General features: G+C 45.2%; 1 pseudogene; it reads left to right on the top strand.

Moving 5' to 3' along the window:
- The first annotated feature begins 12,492 nt into the window (after positions 1–12,492).
- LOC139705890 (poly(rC)-binding protein 2-like) lies at positions 12,493–16,129 on the top strand (annotated as a pseudogene).
- Positions 16,130–18,114: the final 1,985 nt, after the last annotated feature.

Raw genomic sequence — 18,114 nt, 5'->3', positions numbered from 1 at the left:
CAATCCCTGGAAGGTGACTAATGTAAATGAGAGAGAACTCATTCAAGCAGAGTTCAGATGTGAGGAGATAGGAATATCCTTAACTCTGCCTCTGAAGGATGGGGAAGTTATGATCATTTGTGTTTTGTTATCCTGTCCTTTTATAGGAGTGTGTTTAACAAATGGCATCATTAGCATGAGGTGGGGGGAGCTTTTGAATCTCTGATGTCAAAAGTTCACCACTAGACACATATACAATCTCAAGTGAAGAACTCATTGATTTTTACTTTTAGTTTGAGATGGACAAGCTAACAGGGAGTGCTTTTCTAAAGCCATGACCCTTTACTTCTGCCTGAAGATGTTCTGTGGTAACCAGGCAGAATAAAGCTTGGCATGTCTGCCTTCATTTTGCTTCTTTGTCCTTTGTTACTATAAGTGTTGGGTTAGATACTTGCTCACGGCTTTCTCTGTTCCTTTGCATGCTAATCATTTAAAGAGTATTCACCTAAAAACTATCTATATAAGTTTTTATCAGCCCCAGATTTACCTAATCTCTCTTTCCTCTCAAGATGGGCAAAATTGGGGTATTCCATTTCAGACCCCTGGAGAGGCATCTAGAGATTTGTCATACAGCTTCCAAGAATGATGTGAGGCAGGCAGATCACCCACAGTGGGACTGCTTTCCTAAGCAGGAGCTGTCCTCTCATGGGGACTGAATTGCCTCTTCCAGGATCACAGATCTGGTACACAAGCATCCTGAGCACCAAGGGAAAATTGCCCCTAAGCATTAAAAAAAAAAAAAAAAAAATCTAGAGGCAGTCTCCTTACAGAAGCAGGACTGAGAGGTGATCTGTGACTCCTTAACCATGGGGACCTCTCAGCCATGCCCCTGTCCTTCCTCCACACCTGAAGCTCATGTCAGCAACTGGAGGACAGAGCTGAGATGCTGGTTTCCTTTTGATTTCCCATTGTGACCATGTTTATTAGTTGTCTTTCCTGCTCAGCACAATTACATTTTCTGTTTGGTTTTGGTGGTGAGTGGCCAGATATGATTAGTTGTTATCCCCAGAATGAGGCATTTGACCTATGACTCCCATGACATAAGTTCATGAAAACAACTTAGTCAACTACTGCCATTGTGACCTGTAGGTCAGAGGTATTATGTATAGCAAAGTCAATGAGATTATACACTCAGCCTGATGACTTCTGGAACAGGCAATAATAACATTGGTAAGAATAAAGATTTATTCTGTTTTCCCTCAGTTTCAACTCCATTTATAAAATCATGGTGAGTACCATGGTATTCACTGAGTACTTTGTATGCCTGGACTCAACATGGGTACTTATAAGATTGCCTTCTAGACAGATACTGATTCCTTTTATACTGTGTTGTTCCTAAAAAGAAGTTTGTAGTGTAGCAGAAATAGAATAAGAAAGAGGTCAACAGTGTTAGTAGAGAACACAGTCACCAGGGGTTTGAGAAGGGGGGCTTTGGTGGAATAGGAAAAGTAGCAAATTATTAGCTATTTTATTAATTTGGAAAGGGGAATTTGGAGCTTTTTAGAAACTCCAACCAGAGACATACTCTTAACTCAGAGTTTTGTGTATTGTCCTAAGGTTCAGGATCTCTTTTTTTATTAGGGGAGCAGTCCAGTTGAGAAGTGGATCCTTCAGAAGACTAGCATTAAAATGGAGGGTTTATCTTCCAATGCTCTGGTGATTTACAATAAAGGCAGTTTCTCAAAACAGAATTCTTTAATTTGTAGCCTCCAAAAATGTATGAAGGGGCCCTCTAAATCCCCAAGAAGGTGTGTGTGTGTGTGTGTGTGTGTGTGTGTGTGTGTGTGTGTAGGAGTAGTCTTCTCAACTTGGCCAGAATTTTTTTAAAGAGATGATATTTTATTTGTTTAGTGTTTTATTAGCCCCCCCAAAATGCACCTCATTGATTTGGAGGCATTATTTTCTCCATTGTATTCTTCAGATTTAGAACCCTTTTTAGGTTAAAACATCTCCAATCTTGTCACTATAATTATATTTGATCTTTAGTAGGACAATTTTTTTCTCTTGAAATGCACAGGTTCACAGTGGAGAAGTCTTAGAATTCTTGCATTCATGCATTCATATAGATGTGTGTGCATGTATACATATATATGAATATATATTTATTTGTGTGCATATGTGTGTATAAGTTTCCTGTATTCCTAGATGTTACATACCTGAGATCTGCTGCTGTGCAAAGTCCAGTTTCTCTCAGGTCCATTCTGACATTGAGCTCAAACCAACTTCTGAGCATAATCTGAATTTTGAAATATTCATGTAAATTCAGAATTCACAAAACGATTTGTAACTGAGATCTGAGAGACACCCTTGGGGCACATCAATATGTAATGAGAAATCAGTGAATTTAGGGACTTCCCAGGTTTCCCATGCCTGGTTATTTGAGCTAATAGCAATTCACAAATCAGACAGAACCAACCTGCTAGTGATTCAGTGCTCAAACAAGGAGTTTTACAGAAAGAACAATACTTAACTGTATAGGTACACTGTTTAAGTTTATAGGGAGTCCTTGGTGGTTAATTAGGGTTTGGAATTAAGGTAGTCTGGTTTTAACTTTGGCTTTCTAATGTAGAAATGAGAACACAGCCTAGTAGACACAAAAGCTGGTAATCTCCACAGGATATTGTATTATCTGCCCTCATGGCCTCCCCTGGGTAGGGAAGCCTCCTTTTCCATCGTACCAAGATGGAAGATTCCAGGGTTCACTTAAACATAAGCTGACTTTGGAACTGAAAGAAGACCTTGTGTCTACATGGAAGCATGGGTTGCCACCTGGATGGTAGGTGGGGAAGCAATGACAGTCATGCCACATCTTCTTCCTATAAGGCTGAGTTCAGGAGGCTGCTCCTGTGAAAAAGAGGGAGAGACCTTGTGGAGACCATCTCAGGACACTGATTCTGGGCAACAGAAGCACCTGTTTTCCATGTTTTCATCCTCCATAGTGGCTCAAATGACTTGCTTGTCTTACATGATTGTGTGAGATTGTGTTTCAGTTTGACAGAACTTTCCGTGAGAAGATGCAGCCTTGAGACAGGCCCTGCCTTGGAAGAAGAATGCAGGTGGCATTTCCTCCTAGGCCTCATCTGGTGAGACAGGAGCATTGATGGAGGGTGGAAATGACCACTCCCTTCCCTGGACCACTGAGGATTAGGATGTGCACATGCCTTCCTGAGATACCTTCTGAAAGAACGAACAAGGCTTGTCGGAGAAAATGCCCATTTATTGAGGAACAGCTCTGCATATTTATAGAGCTAGGGGTGGTTTGACAGTTATGACAGTTTTACAGATTGACAGTTGGCACGGGGTGCTTCCTGATTGGTGGGTAAGGATCATGTGAGTCAGCAGGGCTCACCATTGGACGGCTCTTGGGGGGGGGGGGTTAGTCTTTGGAGCCTGGGCGACTTCCAACATTTCCCCCTCTTTGTTATTAAATGAGAGTGGGCGTCGACTCATTCTGGCTGTTTCCTGCTGATTTTGGGTGGTGTGGGAGGATCAGAGAGGAGGGAAGTAAGGAACCCCCACAGGAGGGCAGGGAAGACCGGTATAACTTCAGGAATTAGATCAAGGAAGGTTCCTTGCCACCACAGATCCATGATGATGTCAGTTCATTCAGCATAGGTCTTGACTGGAGGTATCATCAGTAGCCAGGAGTTGGTAATTCCTGAGGAGAAGCTGGTTAAATGCTTGATTAGAAATTTTACCCACCTAAGTCTGAATGAACTTTATGATAAAGGGAAGGAACAGGCACAGGGAGTTTTTATAGCCCAAATCTAAAGGGGTATCTGGGTCTGCAAGCTGCCTTGTTGGCATAAGGGGGGTTAAATGTTCAGCCTTGAGTGGAGGCTTGGGCGTAAACAGGTGATAAAGAACCAGACAGAGGGTTTGAGAAGCCAGGTCATTCTGCAGCTAACTTTGCTTGGCATGCCCTGCAGACCAGCCTGTCCTGCACCTAACACCCTCAATTCCACTCTTCATTCCTAGTCCAATCTAGCTCCCTCCCTTCTCGATTAAGGCTGCTCTTCAAACTCTCTCCTACCTGGGTCTCTGAAACCAGCTTGCTTCTCTCATTACCTTTCTGAAATATCCCAACTTTCCAAACCAGCTTGCTTCTCTCACTTATCACTGTTCCCAGCTTTCCCTAGTCACACCAAGAAAGCACAGGCTTTGTAATAAAGAGGGCAGCTTCTCCCATGCTCTGAACGAAGGCAGCCAAAGGAGGACGGTGACCCATTGTTACCAGATTTCCCTTTGAGAGCAGTCAGATCTCTCCAGGTTTTATGTGAAACACCTCAACTTTAAATACTGATGGGGGGGGTCTGGCTGGAGGAGGCCCTTACAGTCACTTGCCTTGAATCTCCAGACATAGGGTGAAGAGAGGACCCAAGAGGGGCCAGAAATGAGGGGGAGCATTGACAAGAGTACTTAATGGCAGGTGATAATCGTTGGCTCTTCTGATGAATGTGTAGGAGCGCCGGGCTTAAGCCTGGAAATATGAATCCATGGGGTAAGTTGGTTATTAGGTAATTTGAATTTAGCCACCAAGGGAGTGCACATAATCACCTGAGCAGGACCCTCCCATTTTGGTTTTAGAGGGGGCTTTTCCTCCCATGGGCAACAGTAAACAAGTTGATCAGGTGTTAAGGAGGTAGGGTTTTGAGAGAGACTGGGGCCAGGAAGGAGCCAGTCTTGATAGCGCCAGAGTTCAGAGCATAGATGGAAGAGGAGGGGCAGGGCATAGTTTTCAGAGATGGGTACGGGTTCTGTAGGCAATCTGGGAGGAACTAGGGGATACATGACTTCGAAAGGTGAGAGATTAGAAGGCTTCTTTGGCAAGGTCCTAATGTGCAATAAAGCCAATGGGAGCACCTTTACCCAGACTAGGCTTAATTCCATGGTGAGCTTGGTGAGGGTCCTTTCAACCTTTCCAGAAGCCTGGGGGCGGTAAGGGCAATGGAAATTCGAAGGGAGTGACAGCGCGTGAGCCAGTCCCTGAATTATCTGCGAGGTGAATTCTGGGCCATTGTCTGATAGAATAGAAGTGGGCATCCCAAAGGGGGATTATGTGAGTAAGCAAAAGATCAGCTATCATAGAGGCCTGCTTGTTAGAAGTGGGAAAGGCTTCAACCCATCCCCCAAAAAAGTATCTACCAATATGTTTTTCACTTGGGTAAAATGTTGGTGAAATCAATCTGCCAATCTGCAGCCAGGGTATGACTGTGGGCCTGATGAGAAGGGAAAAGTTTAGGTTTTAATGGAATATTGGTATTGGTTCTCTGGCAGATCTGACAAGCGGAAGTGATCTGTTGTAGGAGGGTCTTATCGCATGGGGAAAGGGTGAAAAAGGAGTGAAGGAAAGTAGTGAGACTCTGTGGACTAGAATGGAATAGAGTGAAGAAACTGAAAGAGTTGTTGGGGATCTTTGGGCCGATCCCCGGTGGTAACTGTAATGAAGAGTAGCAGAGAGGAGGTAAAGCTCTGTAGGGCGGCTGATGGAGCTGCTTGATTGGCCTTAGAATTCCCCATAGTATTAAGGGAGGAGTCAGTTTGGTGGGCCTTGCAATGGATTATTCCCAGTTTGGAAGGCAGCCTGGAGGCTCATAGTAGGCCAGAAATAAGTGTGGAATTAATGACTGCCGTCCCTCTGGTGTTCAATAGGCCCCTTTCTTTCCAAATGGCTGTGTGGGAGATCAGGATATGGAAGACGTATTAGTAATCTGTATATAGGGAGAGGGTTTTTCCCTCCGATAGCTCACATGCCCTTGTGGCAGCTATGAGTTCAGCTTATTGGTTGTGGTATTGGGTGGGAGAAGTTTTGCCTCTATGATGGATGAGAGGGAAATGACAGCATACCCCACCACTCTAACCCCTCCGTGTATAAAGGAGCTACCATCCGAGAACCAGACGAGGTTCAAAGAGGTCAGGGGTCCCTCAGAAATGGTGGTAGGGCAGGGTAAAATCATCTCTAATACCTCCAGGCATTTGTGGACAGGATCTTGTGAGGGAGAAGATGGGAGGAGGGAGGCAAGGTTTAATGAAGAGCAGGACTGAAATGAGATGGAGGGATTTTCAAGAAATGAGACAAGGAGGGATAGGACCCTGGAAGGAGGAAGTGACTGTAGCCCCTTGTAAGTGAGGAAATCCTTTAGATGGTGAGGGATGAGATGGTTAGTGGGGAGCCAAAGGTAAGCTTGTGTGCTCTTTCTGGAGGTCATGGGCCACTGCTAGGGCTGTGAGGCATGGGGGCCAGCCCCTTACTGTGGGGTCAAGCTGTTTGGATAGGTAGGTCACTGGTGCAAATATTCCTGATCCAGAACACCCAGACTTTGTCCCTGTTTCTCATGTACATAGAGTGTGAAGGGTCGGGAGAGGTCGGGGAGATGCAGGGTGGGTGCCTGGAGGAAGGCCTTTTTAAGGATTATAAAGGGCTTCCCTGCTGCTGAGGGTAGGGGTTCATCTTGGGGGCCCTTGGCCAGATAGCAGCCTGGTGAGGAGGGAGAAATTAGGAATCCAGGCCCTGAAGTAACTAGCCAAACCCAAGAAGGAAAGTATGTAAGTGGACCAGGCCTGGGTGCTGTATTTGATCCAAGAGTATTGTAGGGGAGAGTTGACCAGGAAAGAGGATATATTATCCATGTAAGGAGGAGGGAAGAGAATGCAATCATGGTAAGAGAGAAGGAGGAAACTGATTTATTGGCAAAAGGGGCGTCCTCACTGGAGCCAAAAGTCAGGAGTGCCTAAGTGGCAGGTTCGAACTGCAGAGATTGGTTGTCACCGAATCCTGACAGTTGAAGCTCTCATCCTGGACGGAGCTGGAGCCATGGCCAAGGCTTTTCGGGACCCCTCCTGGGGAGGCCAGATATTTCTAGGGCCAGAAAGAGGGGAGAGAGAGAGGCAGGGCAAGAGAGAGGAACGGGAGCTAACGGGGAGGGTAAGCGTCTCTCTATCTGCAGAGTCTTAAAGGTGAGAGGACTAGGGCTTTTGTCCCTGAGGGCCACCATAGCCTTAAAGGCTGTGGTGGGGTGCTTTTCTCCCCGCAGGTGGGCAAAGAGATTTGCCGGACGATAATCAATATATTGCAAGAGGGTGGATTCGCGGCACTGGGGGTGAAAAGATTGGAGGTCGGAGGCCAAGGTTTGTCTAAAGAGGTGTGGACTATCTCGAAATCCTTGAGGAAGGACAGTTCAGGTTAGTTGTCGAGAATGTCTGGTGGTGAGATCTGTCCAGGTAAAGGCAACAGATCTTGTGATTCAGGGGCAAGGGGAATGGAGAAGAAAGCATCCTTTAAATCTATGACTGAGAAGTGGGTGGTAGTGTGGGGGATCTGAGACAGCAGGGTGTATGGGTTGGGAACCAAAGAATGTATGGGCCTAATGGAGGTGTTGATGAGTCGTAGGTCCTGAACTAAGCGATAGGACCCATTGGACTTTTTTACTGCTAGTATGGGAATATTGTAAGGGGAATGAACAAGACGGAGGTAACCCTTGGTAAGAAGGTCCTGAATAATAGGTTGTAGGCCCAGAAGAGCCTTTGTGGACAGGGTGTATTGACCCTGATTGGGGAAGGTGTTGGGATCTTTGAGATGAATGTTAACTGGTGGGCAGGAAATGGTGGAGGGGGTGTGGGTATCCCATACAATTGGGTGGACCAGGTTCATAGGTAAGGGGTCCTTTTTAGTATGGTGTTTCATATCAGTCTCACAAGTGGAGCAGAATGGCCAGTCTTCTGCCAAAAGGGCCAGAAAAGATGAACAGGCCGATTCTGGGGTCTTACTGATGCCAGAAGCCTGGATGTTGATTGTTGTATTGAATTTAGAGAGAATATCTCCGCCGAGCAAAGGAACTGGACATTGGGACATAACTAGGAATGTCTGAGAGAATGGGAAGTTGTCTATGGAACAGAGTAATCGGGGAGTCTTTTTTGGATAGATGGTCTTTCCTCTACCCTGACAATAGGAGAGGTGGACAGCACTGTTTGCCCCTAGAATTCTGTCAGGACTGAGAAGGTAGCCCCGATGTCAAGGAGAAAGTCAACCTTGTGCCCACTCACCTGAATCCGCACCCTGGGTTCCTGTCTTGTTATGGCTTGGGACAAGGACCCAAGGCTCCGTCAATCGATTGCCATGCCCAGAAGGTTGGAGGGTTCCTTGGCCATAGGCCTCCTATGGGATCTAGGACAGTCAGAGCCCCAAAGACCTTCTTGTTGATATTTAGAGCATGGGGTATGCGGAGTGCGTGGTGCGCAATGTCTCTCCTTGCCACACTTGAAGCAGGGGGTTTTGACCTGTGGTGATAGGTGGTGACCCTAGGAAGCACTCTGCAGGGCCTGGGCGAGCATCTGAAATTTATTGTGTTCGGCCTTGTGCTTGCAGCGCTCAATTTCCTCATCCCGGTTGTGAAAAACCTTAAAGGCTACCGCTAAGATCTCAGTCTGGGGGGTGGCAGGGCCTTGTTCAAGCTTTTTTAGTTTGGCCCAGATTTCGGAGTAGCTCTGTGAGAGGAAATATGTCATAAGGATATGATGGCCATCTGGGGTTTCGGGATCTAGGTTAGTATACTGCTGAAGGGCTTTCGTAAGCCGATCCAGAAATTCTGATGGGGTCTCCTCTCACTTTTGAATAATCTCTTGTAATTTTTGGAAATTGACTACCTTATGTGCTGCTTTTTTGAGCCCAGCAATAATTCATGTGGAGAATCAGTCCCTACTCTGCATGCCAGCTTGTGTATAATCCCAGTCGGGAGTTTGATCTGGGGCAGCAAGTGGCCCCGGAGGGTGATTGGGATTAATTCGGTGAGTTTCATCCGCATGGGCTCTGGCAAGTTCCCACACTCTGGTACATTCCTCAAGAAGGAGAGTATTAGCCAATATATTGTTATATATATATATAATGGTGAGTGAGGCTATAAGCCTGGAGGACCCATTGAAACTCTCTTATGTGCATATAAGTGGTTGGATCTGTTGTGAATGAGCCCAACCTTCACTCGAGTTGTGTGAGGTCATTCATAGAGAATGGGACATGTACCCGGATAATGCCCTCAGGTCCAGCAACCTCTCTTAAGGGGGCCATGGTTTGTGGGACTAGAGAACGGGACCTAGATTTGGGGGGACTAAAGGTGTCAGCCAAGTCAGGAGGAGCACCTGAGGGGCAGGATGGAGTTGACGGGGGAGGTCGGTAGGGAGGGGGTTCATCTATGGATAGGTCGGGGTGAGAATGAAGAAGAGGAAAAGCCTCAACATAGGGGATCTCCTTCCACTTTTTCGAGCTCTCGCAGATCTCTGAGAATTGCAGGATCTAGGGATCCTCCTGGGGGCCATTGACTTTGATTGTATAATTGATAGTAAGGCCAATCTTGTGTGCAGAATTTAATAAGGGCGAGTCTACAGGGAGGGAAGAAGAGGCCCCCATAGGTCAGGAGAGGGACAAGGGTGGTTAAGAGAGAAAGAAAGAAAGAGAGAGGGGAGTGCCTGTTCTTCCACCCCTCAGGATCTCCTGCTCATGAACCGGGCTTTATAGAGTCCACCATGACCCTGAAGGTCATAGTGGGGTGTGTTCTCTCCTTCAGATTGGGCGTCAGAGGTTTGCCAGATAGATGATCATGGTCAAAGCCCCTGTGTAGCCCGTCTGAAGTTGGATACCTGATAGGGGAACTCACCTACTGAAGAGCCAGTGTTGTGTGAGTAGTAGCAGCGCTCAAAAGAGTGGACAAGGATGGCAAGCCTTGAGAGAGGGGGCCCTCGAGCATCGAGGCATTCCCCCTCCTGGGTTTTGGCACCAATGAAAGTCAAACAAGGCTCAGGCTCGTTATCGGAGAAAATGCCCGTTTATTGAGGAACAGCTCTGCATATTTATAGAGCCAGGGGTGGTTTGACAGTTATGAGAGTTTAACGGTTTAACGGTTTGACAGTTGGCACAGGGTGCTTTCTGATTGGGGGTAAGGATCATGTGAGTCAGCAGGGCTCACCATAGGTGGCTCTTCTTGGGGGATGGGGAAGTTAGTCTTTGGAGCCGGGGCAACTCCCAATACCTTCTTTAATTGTGGAAGTCTTGGTTTTCCTCCTTCAGTCTCCTGTGCTGTTACTAATAGAGCTGTACCACTTCACACTGTTGGGGTCAATTGATGAGGAAGGGAAGGCTGAGAAGCAGTAGTGACACAGCCAGCCTTGGTGCAGGTCTGAGTCAATCTGTTTATTGTCAGAAATGGTCCATGCTTCAACTTAGGATGGACAATAGCCAATACACAGTCTTGAGAATATGTGCCTCAAAATTATCATTTCCCCTAATAAATTTGTGCTGATGAAGTTAACTGAAAAAAGAAAAACTATTTTCACAATTTGATTGAGAAAACTCAGTTAACTGTTTTCCTGGTGACACATTTTTTTTTTTTTTTTTTGTATCTGAGCCATCAGTCTGCTTTTGAAAACAAGAGTTGGCTCACCACGACTTGCCCTATGACACTTCAAACCTCACCTCAATGTATTCATCCTTCTATGTTCTCAGGTTTAAAACTATTTGTTGTGACCTTTGTCCAGTGCCACTCACTTTCACTTTCCTACACTAAAATAGTGACTTCAATCCTTTAATGTGATATCTAAAATCCTATAAGCATGCATCCACAATTCGCTTTGTGTCTGTCAAAGTGACATCCTCTGTGCTGAACTGCTTCCTGAGTGATGAGTGGGCTATGAACTAGAACACTACTTTTAAAACTCCACTTACAATGACACTATGATCCTAATCAGCATGTTTATTTGAACAATTTCAACAAGATTCTTTAATGCAATTGGATAGAAAAATGACTGTAATTTTGTTCCCTGGTGAAAATTGGTGGCACATGTGTGTGGCAGTATCCTCTGTTTATAAGGTCTTTTATAAGAATGTAAAGAAAGTATTGATTTATTATCCAGAGTGTAAAAACAAAACAAAACAACTACAACAAAAGAAAAAAAAACAGTCCGTCAAATATTTTCCATGATTTGGGCCTATCAAAGGGGAGCATAAATAATGATGCTTGGCATTGATTAGTCCTAGCTAGTGTGTGTTTATTACAAATATATATATTTTGTTTCTTCTTTTGGTACCAGGGATTGAATTTAGAGACACTTGACCATGGAGCCACATCCCCATCACTATTTTTGTATTTTATTTTGAGACAGGGTCTTGCTGAATTGCTTAGTGCCTCACTTTTTGCTTAGGCTGGCTTCAACTTCTGCCTTAGCTTTCTGAGCTACTGGGATTACAGGCGTGTGCTACTGTGCCCAGATTACCTAGGATATTTCTTTGCATGTAAATTATCTCTATCCTGGTGCAGTTTAAAATATATATATTTATCCCAGACCAGCAAAGGTAGCAGTCAGGAGCACCTCTGCTGCCCCAGTTTTTTTCCCCTTGTCCTACCCCTCCTTCTCTATCTCCTCCTCTGCCTCTACCCCCTCCTCCTCCTCCTCCTCCTCCTCTGCCTTTACCCCCTCTTCCTATAACTCCTCCTCCTCCAAGCCCTCCCCCTCTTCCTTCAGCCCTCTAACTCCCCCATATTAATTCCTCCATCTGCACCCCTGCTCCTCCCCTCCTCCAATCCCTTCCTCCTTCCAGTTTTTTCTACTCCACCTTCCCTCTTCTTCCTCCATCCTCTCTCCTTCCTGCTATACTCCTCATCCCTTGTTCACAGTCTTTCTCCTTCTCCACCCTTTCTCTACCTCTGTTTCCTTCCTCCTCCTTCCCACTTCCTTCTCCCCCTCTCCACCTCCTCCTCCACACTCTTCCTCCTCTACTTCTCATTCTTACTCCTCCCCCACCACCTCCCCTCCCCTCCTCTACTTCTTACAAGACCTTTCTTCTCCTCTTTCTCCCCCTTCACCCTTTTTCTTTTCCTCCTCCACTTTCATTCCTTCACCTTCCTCCTACATTTTCCTCCTCTGCCTCCATGCCAGCCTCCTCTAACCCCTCTTCCTCATTTATGCCTCTAATTCCACCATACTCACACTTCCACCTGCACCATTTTTTACTCTTCCACCCCTTTCTGCTCCCCTCCTTCACTCCTGTCTTCCTTCTCCTCGCTCCCCCTCCACCCCTTCTCCTCCAATGCTCTTTCCCTCCTCTTCCTTCTCCTCCACCTCCTCTTCCTCTCCCCCTTCCTCCTCCCCCCTTCTCTTTCCTCTACCTGCTTTCTCCGCTGGTTTCTCCTGATCCATCCCCTCCTCCTCCACTCTCTTTCTTCTACCTGCCTTCCTATTCATCCTTTTCTTAATCCAGTTCCTTCCTTCCCCACCCCCTCTTCCTCTTCCACCCCCTTTCTCTTCTGTGCTCCTTTATTCTTCATTCCCAGCTTTCCCCCTTCCTCTTCCTGCCCAATCTCTTTTTTCCCAGTCAGTGGCACCACACCTGCAGGTTTTGCCTTTCACCCCCCACTAATATCACAGTCTTGAGCACTCAAAGTTCAATTCTCTAGAACTCTGCTCAACATGGACACCAGTGGGATTAAAGGAGGATTCAGTGTCACAGCATTCAGCTACTTATGTGTGGAAAGGAAGATGGCAGTATCTTTCTGAAAGGAGAGTCAGTTAAGAAGATGTGGGAGGAGAGTGCTGCACATATGAATGTTGCAGAGGGAACTGTCCTGAGAGAATGGTCACACTGGCTGGGCCCACTAATGCTGCCTTTAAAATTTGTTATTGACAAACTGGAAGAGGACATCAGCAACTCTCTGAACAACAGCACAGCTGCTAAAAGACCTCAGTCACTCTGAGCCTGGTGGTCCCTACTAGTCAGTGTGTGTCTCCCTCATTGGAAAAGGTGGTTATGGGATGGAGATTCAAGAGAGCACAAGGGCTCAGGCCTAGGTGGCAAGGACATGCTACCCAATGCAGCTGAGTAGGCCTTTGTTATAGCAGGCATTCTGCAATCCATCACTGAATGTGTCAAACAGATGTGCATAGTCATATTGAAGTCCCCAAACATGTTTTTTCATCCCATACTGCCCAAGATGCCACCTTCTGCAGTCTTCTTTGCAGGGGCCAGGACAGGTACAGCACAGGCAGTGAGAATGCAAGCTTTTCCCACAGCCCCTCATACATGTGCCTCAACCTTGACATAAAGGGACCCCTCTAGAGACCTGTGCCACTCAAGGACAGTCTGCCATTCCCTAACTATCCTTGACCAAGCTGCACAAGTTGGCAATGCAACAGTTTCATTGTCTTATGACCCATGTTCCACCTGATTCAGCAGCATTGAATCCAGCTCTTCAGATGTGAAAGGCCATCCAGCAGGTTTGCATGCACCTGGTCAGGCTACTCATAAACTCAGTGTCCCAAACAACTTAAATGGCTGCAAAATCAGGTGTCAAGGTGCCAAAACAAATGAGATCCATCAGATGTCTGGAGCACAGGTGAATATTGTGAGCCCAGTGGAAGATCTACTGATAGCAGCTCACCATCACTGAATCTGCTGCCGGCACTAGCCTGGCTCAGAATCTCATCAAGCTCAGCCTTTCCTCAGAGAGAGGTGGAATGGGGAGCTACTGGAACAATGCAGATTTCTCTCTTTTCTCTTTCATCTGCTCACCACCATCCATGATCCATCTGTGTAGTTTCTGAACAGTCAATGATTCCAGGTTTTACATAGTTTGTAAATGTTAAGATTCTACACACTTTATCATCCACTCATGGTTGTTTAATTTTATTTGTTCTAATTAGTTATACATGACAGCAGAATGCATTTCAATTTATTGTACACAAATGGAGCACACATTTTCATTTCCCTGGTTGTACATGAAGTAGAGTCAAAACATTTGTGCAATTATCTATCTAAGGTAATGATACCCATCTTGTTCCACTTTCTTTCCAATCCCCACAGCCTCTCCCCTCCTCTCCCTCCCCTTTGACCAATCTGGGGTCTGAACCCAAGGGCTCTTAACCACTGAGATACATCCTCAGCCATTTTTTATATTTTATTTAGAGACAAGATCTCCTTGAGTTAATTAGGGCATCTCTAAGTTTCTGAGGCTGGCTTTGAAGCCTTGATACTCTTACCTCACTCAACCTCCTGAGCCTCTGGGATTACAGGCATGAGCCATTGTGTCCCACTTAAATAAATTTTTTAAATGCTCAGTTTAGTATGAATTTAAACACCCATATGTCCCCATCTAAATAGAGGTGAATGGCCCTGGGCTGGCTGCCTTCTCTCATTGCCCTTCCCTACCTCTGCCTGGAGATAAGTTCAGTGCCAATTCTTTCTGTCATTCCTTATAGTTTACCATCAACGAGGAAGCAGAATTTTACTTGGTTTTGTCTTAGTTGAGTTTTCAATACTGAATGTTACCATTAGTGCTCTACCACTGTGGTGCTGTAACTTGTATTGTAGGGATTCTCTGCCTCAGTTGGCTAGACTCCTAGTGCTGTCTGAGGCTGTGGGTTTTCCAGATCCCTTCTGTGTTCCTGTTTCAGAAACCTCACTTGTTTCCAGTTTAACTTTTTGTTCTTGGTAATTTCATTATTTTTTTTTAATTTGGCCCTCAAGTGAGCACACTTCATAAATGTTGTACACATTGGAAAAACATTGTCAGGTTATAGACTATGGATAAATTTAAATTACTAGAAAATTCCAGTGCAATGTCTGGATCAGCTCTGGTTGTCCATATATGTGTGTTTATGTCTTACACCTGTCTATCCTGGTTTATTTCCATGTCACCATATATTTCTTTTTACTAAATATCATTTGCATGAATTATTTTCTGTGTATTTCAATGTTCTTGGGAAAGTTTTCAGTAATTTTCTCATGTTTAATTCATTTGTGAGGTCATTTGTTTTTCCTTTTAATATTCCCTGTATGTGAATTCATTTTCCTTTGTAAAGACTGCAGACATTTATCCTGAGGTAGAGCAGTCTTATTGAACCCTATTGCAGTTTCATGAAGGAGTCTCATTTTTAATATATTTGAGTGTATCCCTTTCTTCTTTTAGAAGTTTTTTTTTTAAATCTTAATCTTCTTATTAAGTAAACACATAGGTCATGGAATGGTGGATTCTGAGAGATAAATCGTTAGGTGTACCCCCCTGGACCCAGGGAATGAGCCCTCCTGGGCTCACATTTCAGCAGTAAGAGTCTTGCTGCCAACTTGGGAATGTGTTTACCTCTACACAAGTAGGTTTTCATTCTGAATTCCTGGTGAAGCAGGCTCCTTACCTGAGCTGGTTCAAATGTTTGCTTTTTATTTCTTTGAGTTTTTTTTATTGCCATGTAATTAGTTTTTTATGCACTTAATATTCATATCTTCTGATTGTATTTTTTATTTTTCTTTATTTTTTTGTTTGTTTGAAAATGAGTTGGCAGAGTAAGGAGGCCTTTCCCATGAAGTCCTGGCCTCTTCCCAAGTGATTTATGCCTGGCTCCCTCCTTCCTAGTCAGGCCTGACCAGGCACACACCTTCTCTGAGGTCAGGGTAGGCTGCCTTGGAACCAAGGCTGTAATTCCTCACATATGCCTGGGACTCTGTGCCCAGAAGAGCTTCCTAGCCAACAGGGCCTGCTGTGGAAAGCCAGGCTCAGCTCTGCATAAGTGGAAATGTCCCCTTGGTGGGGCAGGTCCCCTTGCAGGGAGGAAGTCCTGCCTGAAAAGGGCTTTTGCCAATACCTTGTCTTCCTGGCCTATGTATCCAGGAGCATGATACATCTCCTGTCAGGCAGGGCCCCAGAGTGTGCATATTTGGGTTGGGATGAGAGAGGGGTCTTGTGGAGCCCTGGCCAGTCAGCAGGCAGCTGGTGGGAGGTGGTGGCCTTCCACAGTCTCAGAGGCCTGTATCTCTCACCCTGTGGAGCTCAGAATCCGTCTCCAGGACTGTGTCTTCTCTGCTGTGTGAGGCCCAAGTGGCTCTGGCTCACATTTGTCTCCCTGTGTCCTACAGGTGCTATGAGGTTCACAAGAAGGATGTCAGGTCTCCCCAGAAGGTGGAACATGGTGAGTGTGTGGGGCAGGTCTGGTCAGGTGGGAGGTAGGCTTGTTACAAGTGGTGAACCAGCTGTGGCTGGACTCTGGCCTCCCACTGTCAGCTCCAGAGTCAGCCAAGCCAGATCTGAGTCAGATGCTGCTACAGCTCAGCCCTTGATGCCTTCAGGCCATGGTGTGGGCTTTTCCAGGTTGGGTTTCCCAGTGTTCTAGCTGGTTGGCAGCTATTTTAGTCAGCAGCCATTTTGGCAAAACCCTCTCTGCATAGCTGGACCCTAGCCCTAGGCTCTCAGTGTGAAGTGAAGGCTGCGGGTCTCAAGGGATCCTGTCCCTGGTGTGGGGCCCCTGTGTGACAGATGCTAGTCTGAGGGGTCTGTGTACCTTTTACTACCCAGGAGTCACCTTGCTTTTCCCAAACTAGCCCATGTCTGGGCAGTCAGTGGATCCTTAAAATTTTTGTCTGTCCTCACATTTCCAGACTTCACCTCCCCATCCAGTGCACAGTATTATCATTTTTTTGCTCCTCACAATGCATTCAAGTGGGCACAGCATCAAAGATTTGTTTTCTGTTTGTGAATTTGCTATGTGATAAAACCAGAGAACAGCCACCTGGAATGCCACCGGTAAAATACTTTGTGCCTTTCTTTGTTTGTCTTCCCCAGGCACAGATAATGTAATAACTTTGGTTTTAAATTCTGTTTCTCTCTTCCCAGGGTCCTGTGTCCTCTGCCATTTCCCTGTCCTTTCCTGGGCTGCCAAAGTGTGTCTAGAGCTGCCCTGTTTCCTGCAGAGTGCAAACAATTTTAGGCCCTGGGGCAGCTCTTCTTAGAGGACAGCCTGATGTGAGGGGCATAAAATCTCAAGAGAGCCGCTGGAGGGCCTGGGCCTGAGGAATATTTTTAAATAGGCCTCATCTAGACAACTCCCTTCTTCAAACATTATCTCCCCAAGCCCTTTCCCCATTTCTTGGAGCCAGGTGGATAGGCAGCCTCTAGATGCTGGTGTTGAGGGGTCAGGTTAGATCTGATACCTTCCCCTGGCATTCCGTCACAGTTGTGCAAGAGAAAAAAAAAATCTCCCAGAGCATAAGAAGCACCCAGTTCAGTGAAGTACTCTTCAATCCTGAAAAGACTGGAGTCATGGTCCAGGTCTCCTGAGAGGGTGATCATGGAATATTTTATTGAGCAAGACCAATTGGAAAGATGTCCAGCTGGCTGGGATGTTCTCTGCCCTTTCAGCAGAAAAATCTGTGTTCCCTCAGCACTAATCTTTTTTGTGTTTCTCACTTTGAAATTATGTGCTCACTTACTAGAGACCCAGGTTTTCCTAAAATGTGAAATGTATGTATTCAGAACTGAGCCAAGCAAAATATTCTGAAGAGGTAAAAAAATTTCAAGATAATACCTAGTTTTTTTTTTCTATTTGATACAAATTTTTATTTACCTTTCTGCTTTCTCTGAGCCTATGTACAAAATTTCTGAGACCTCACTCTTTTTTACAATTGAATCTCAAATGGAATTATAGGTTCTAGTCTCAAGGATGCTTCTAGAGAAAAGAGGTTAAAAAAAAAACTGCTGTTGTTGAATAAAGTGATTACATATCCAAAAAAGTTATGGTAGGTAAATTTGAACTACAAGGATTCATAAGAATATTAGTTCCTTCGTACAGTGAAGAACTCCTGACACTTGGTAAATCTGTTTTTATTCCTGCTTTATGAATTTGAAAGATTAACAATAAATTGTATTGGAAAAATATGGCAATTGCCTGAAATATGATTTTTTTACAAATTGATTCAATATCATGTAAGTTGTTATTAAATAACATCTCTGTTGTCTGAACAGAACAGGTTTTTATGAAATTCATGAGCATCTTTCATGATCTCATCTAATTCCAGTTACCCCCCAGATACCCCCTCCTAATATCATCCCACTGGGAGTTCACCTTGTACCTTGTAAATTGTGGGGTTTACATGGCCCTTCAGTCTATAATTCTATTTGATGATGTTCTCTATAAGCTGCTGGATTCCTGGACATTTTGGCCACACTTAGATATCTGTCTACTCTTTCCAGTTGTAGTTGTAGTTTTCTGAATTTTCTCAGCAAAGCAATACTCATGTAATTTCACAGAATTTAAGAAAAAAAGCTA

This window comes from Marmota flaviventris, chromosome 5 (genome assembly GCF_047511675.1).
Source record: "Marmota flaviventris isolate mMarFla1 chromosome 5, mMarFla1.hap1, whole genome shotgun sequence".
Lineage (NCBI taxonomy): Eukaryota > Metazoa > Chordata > Mammalia > Rodentia > Sciuridae > Marmota > Marmota flaviventris.
The sequence above is the reverse complement of the archived record's forward strand: the minus strand, read 5'-3'. Positions and strand labels throughout refer to the sequence as shown.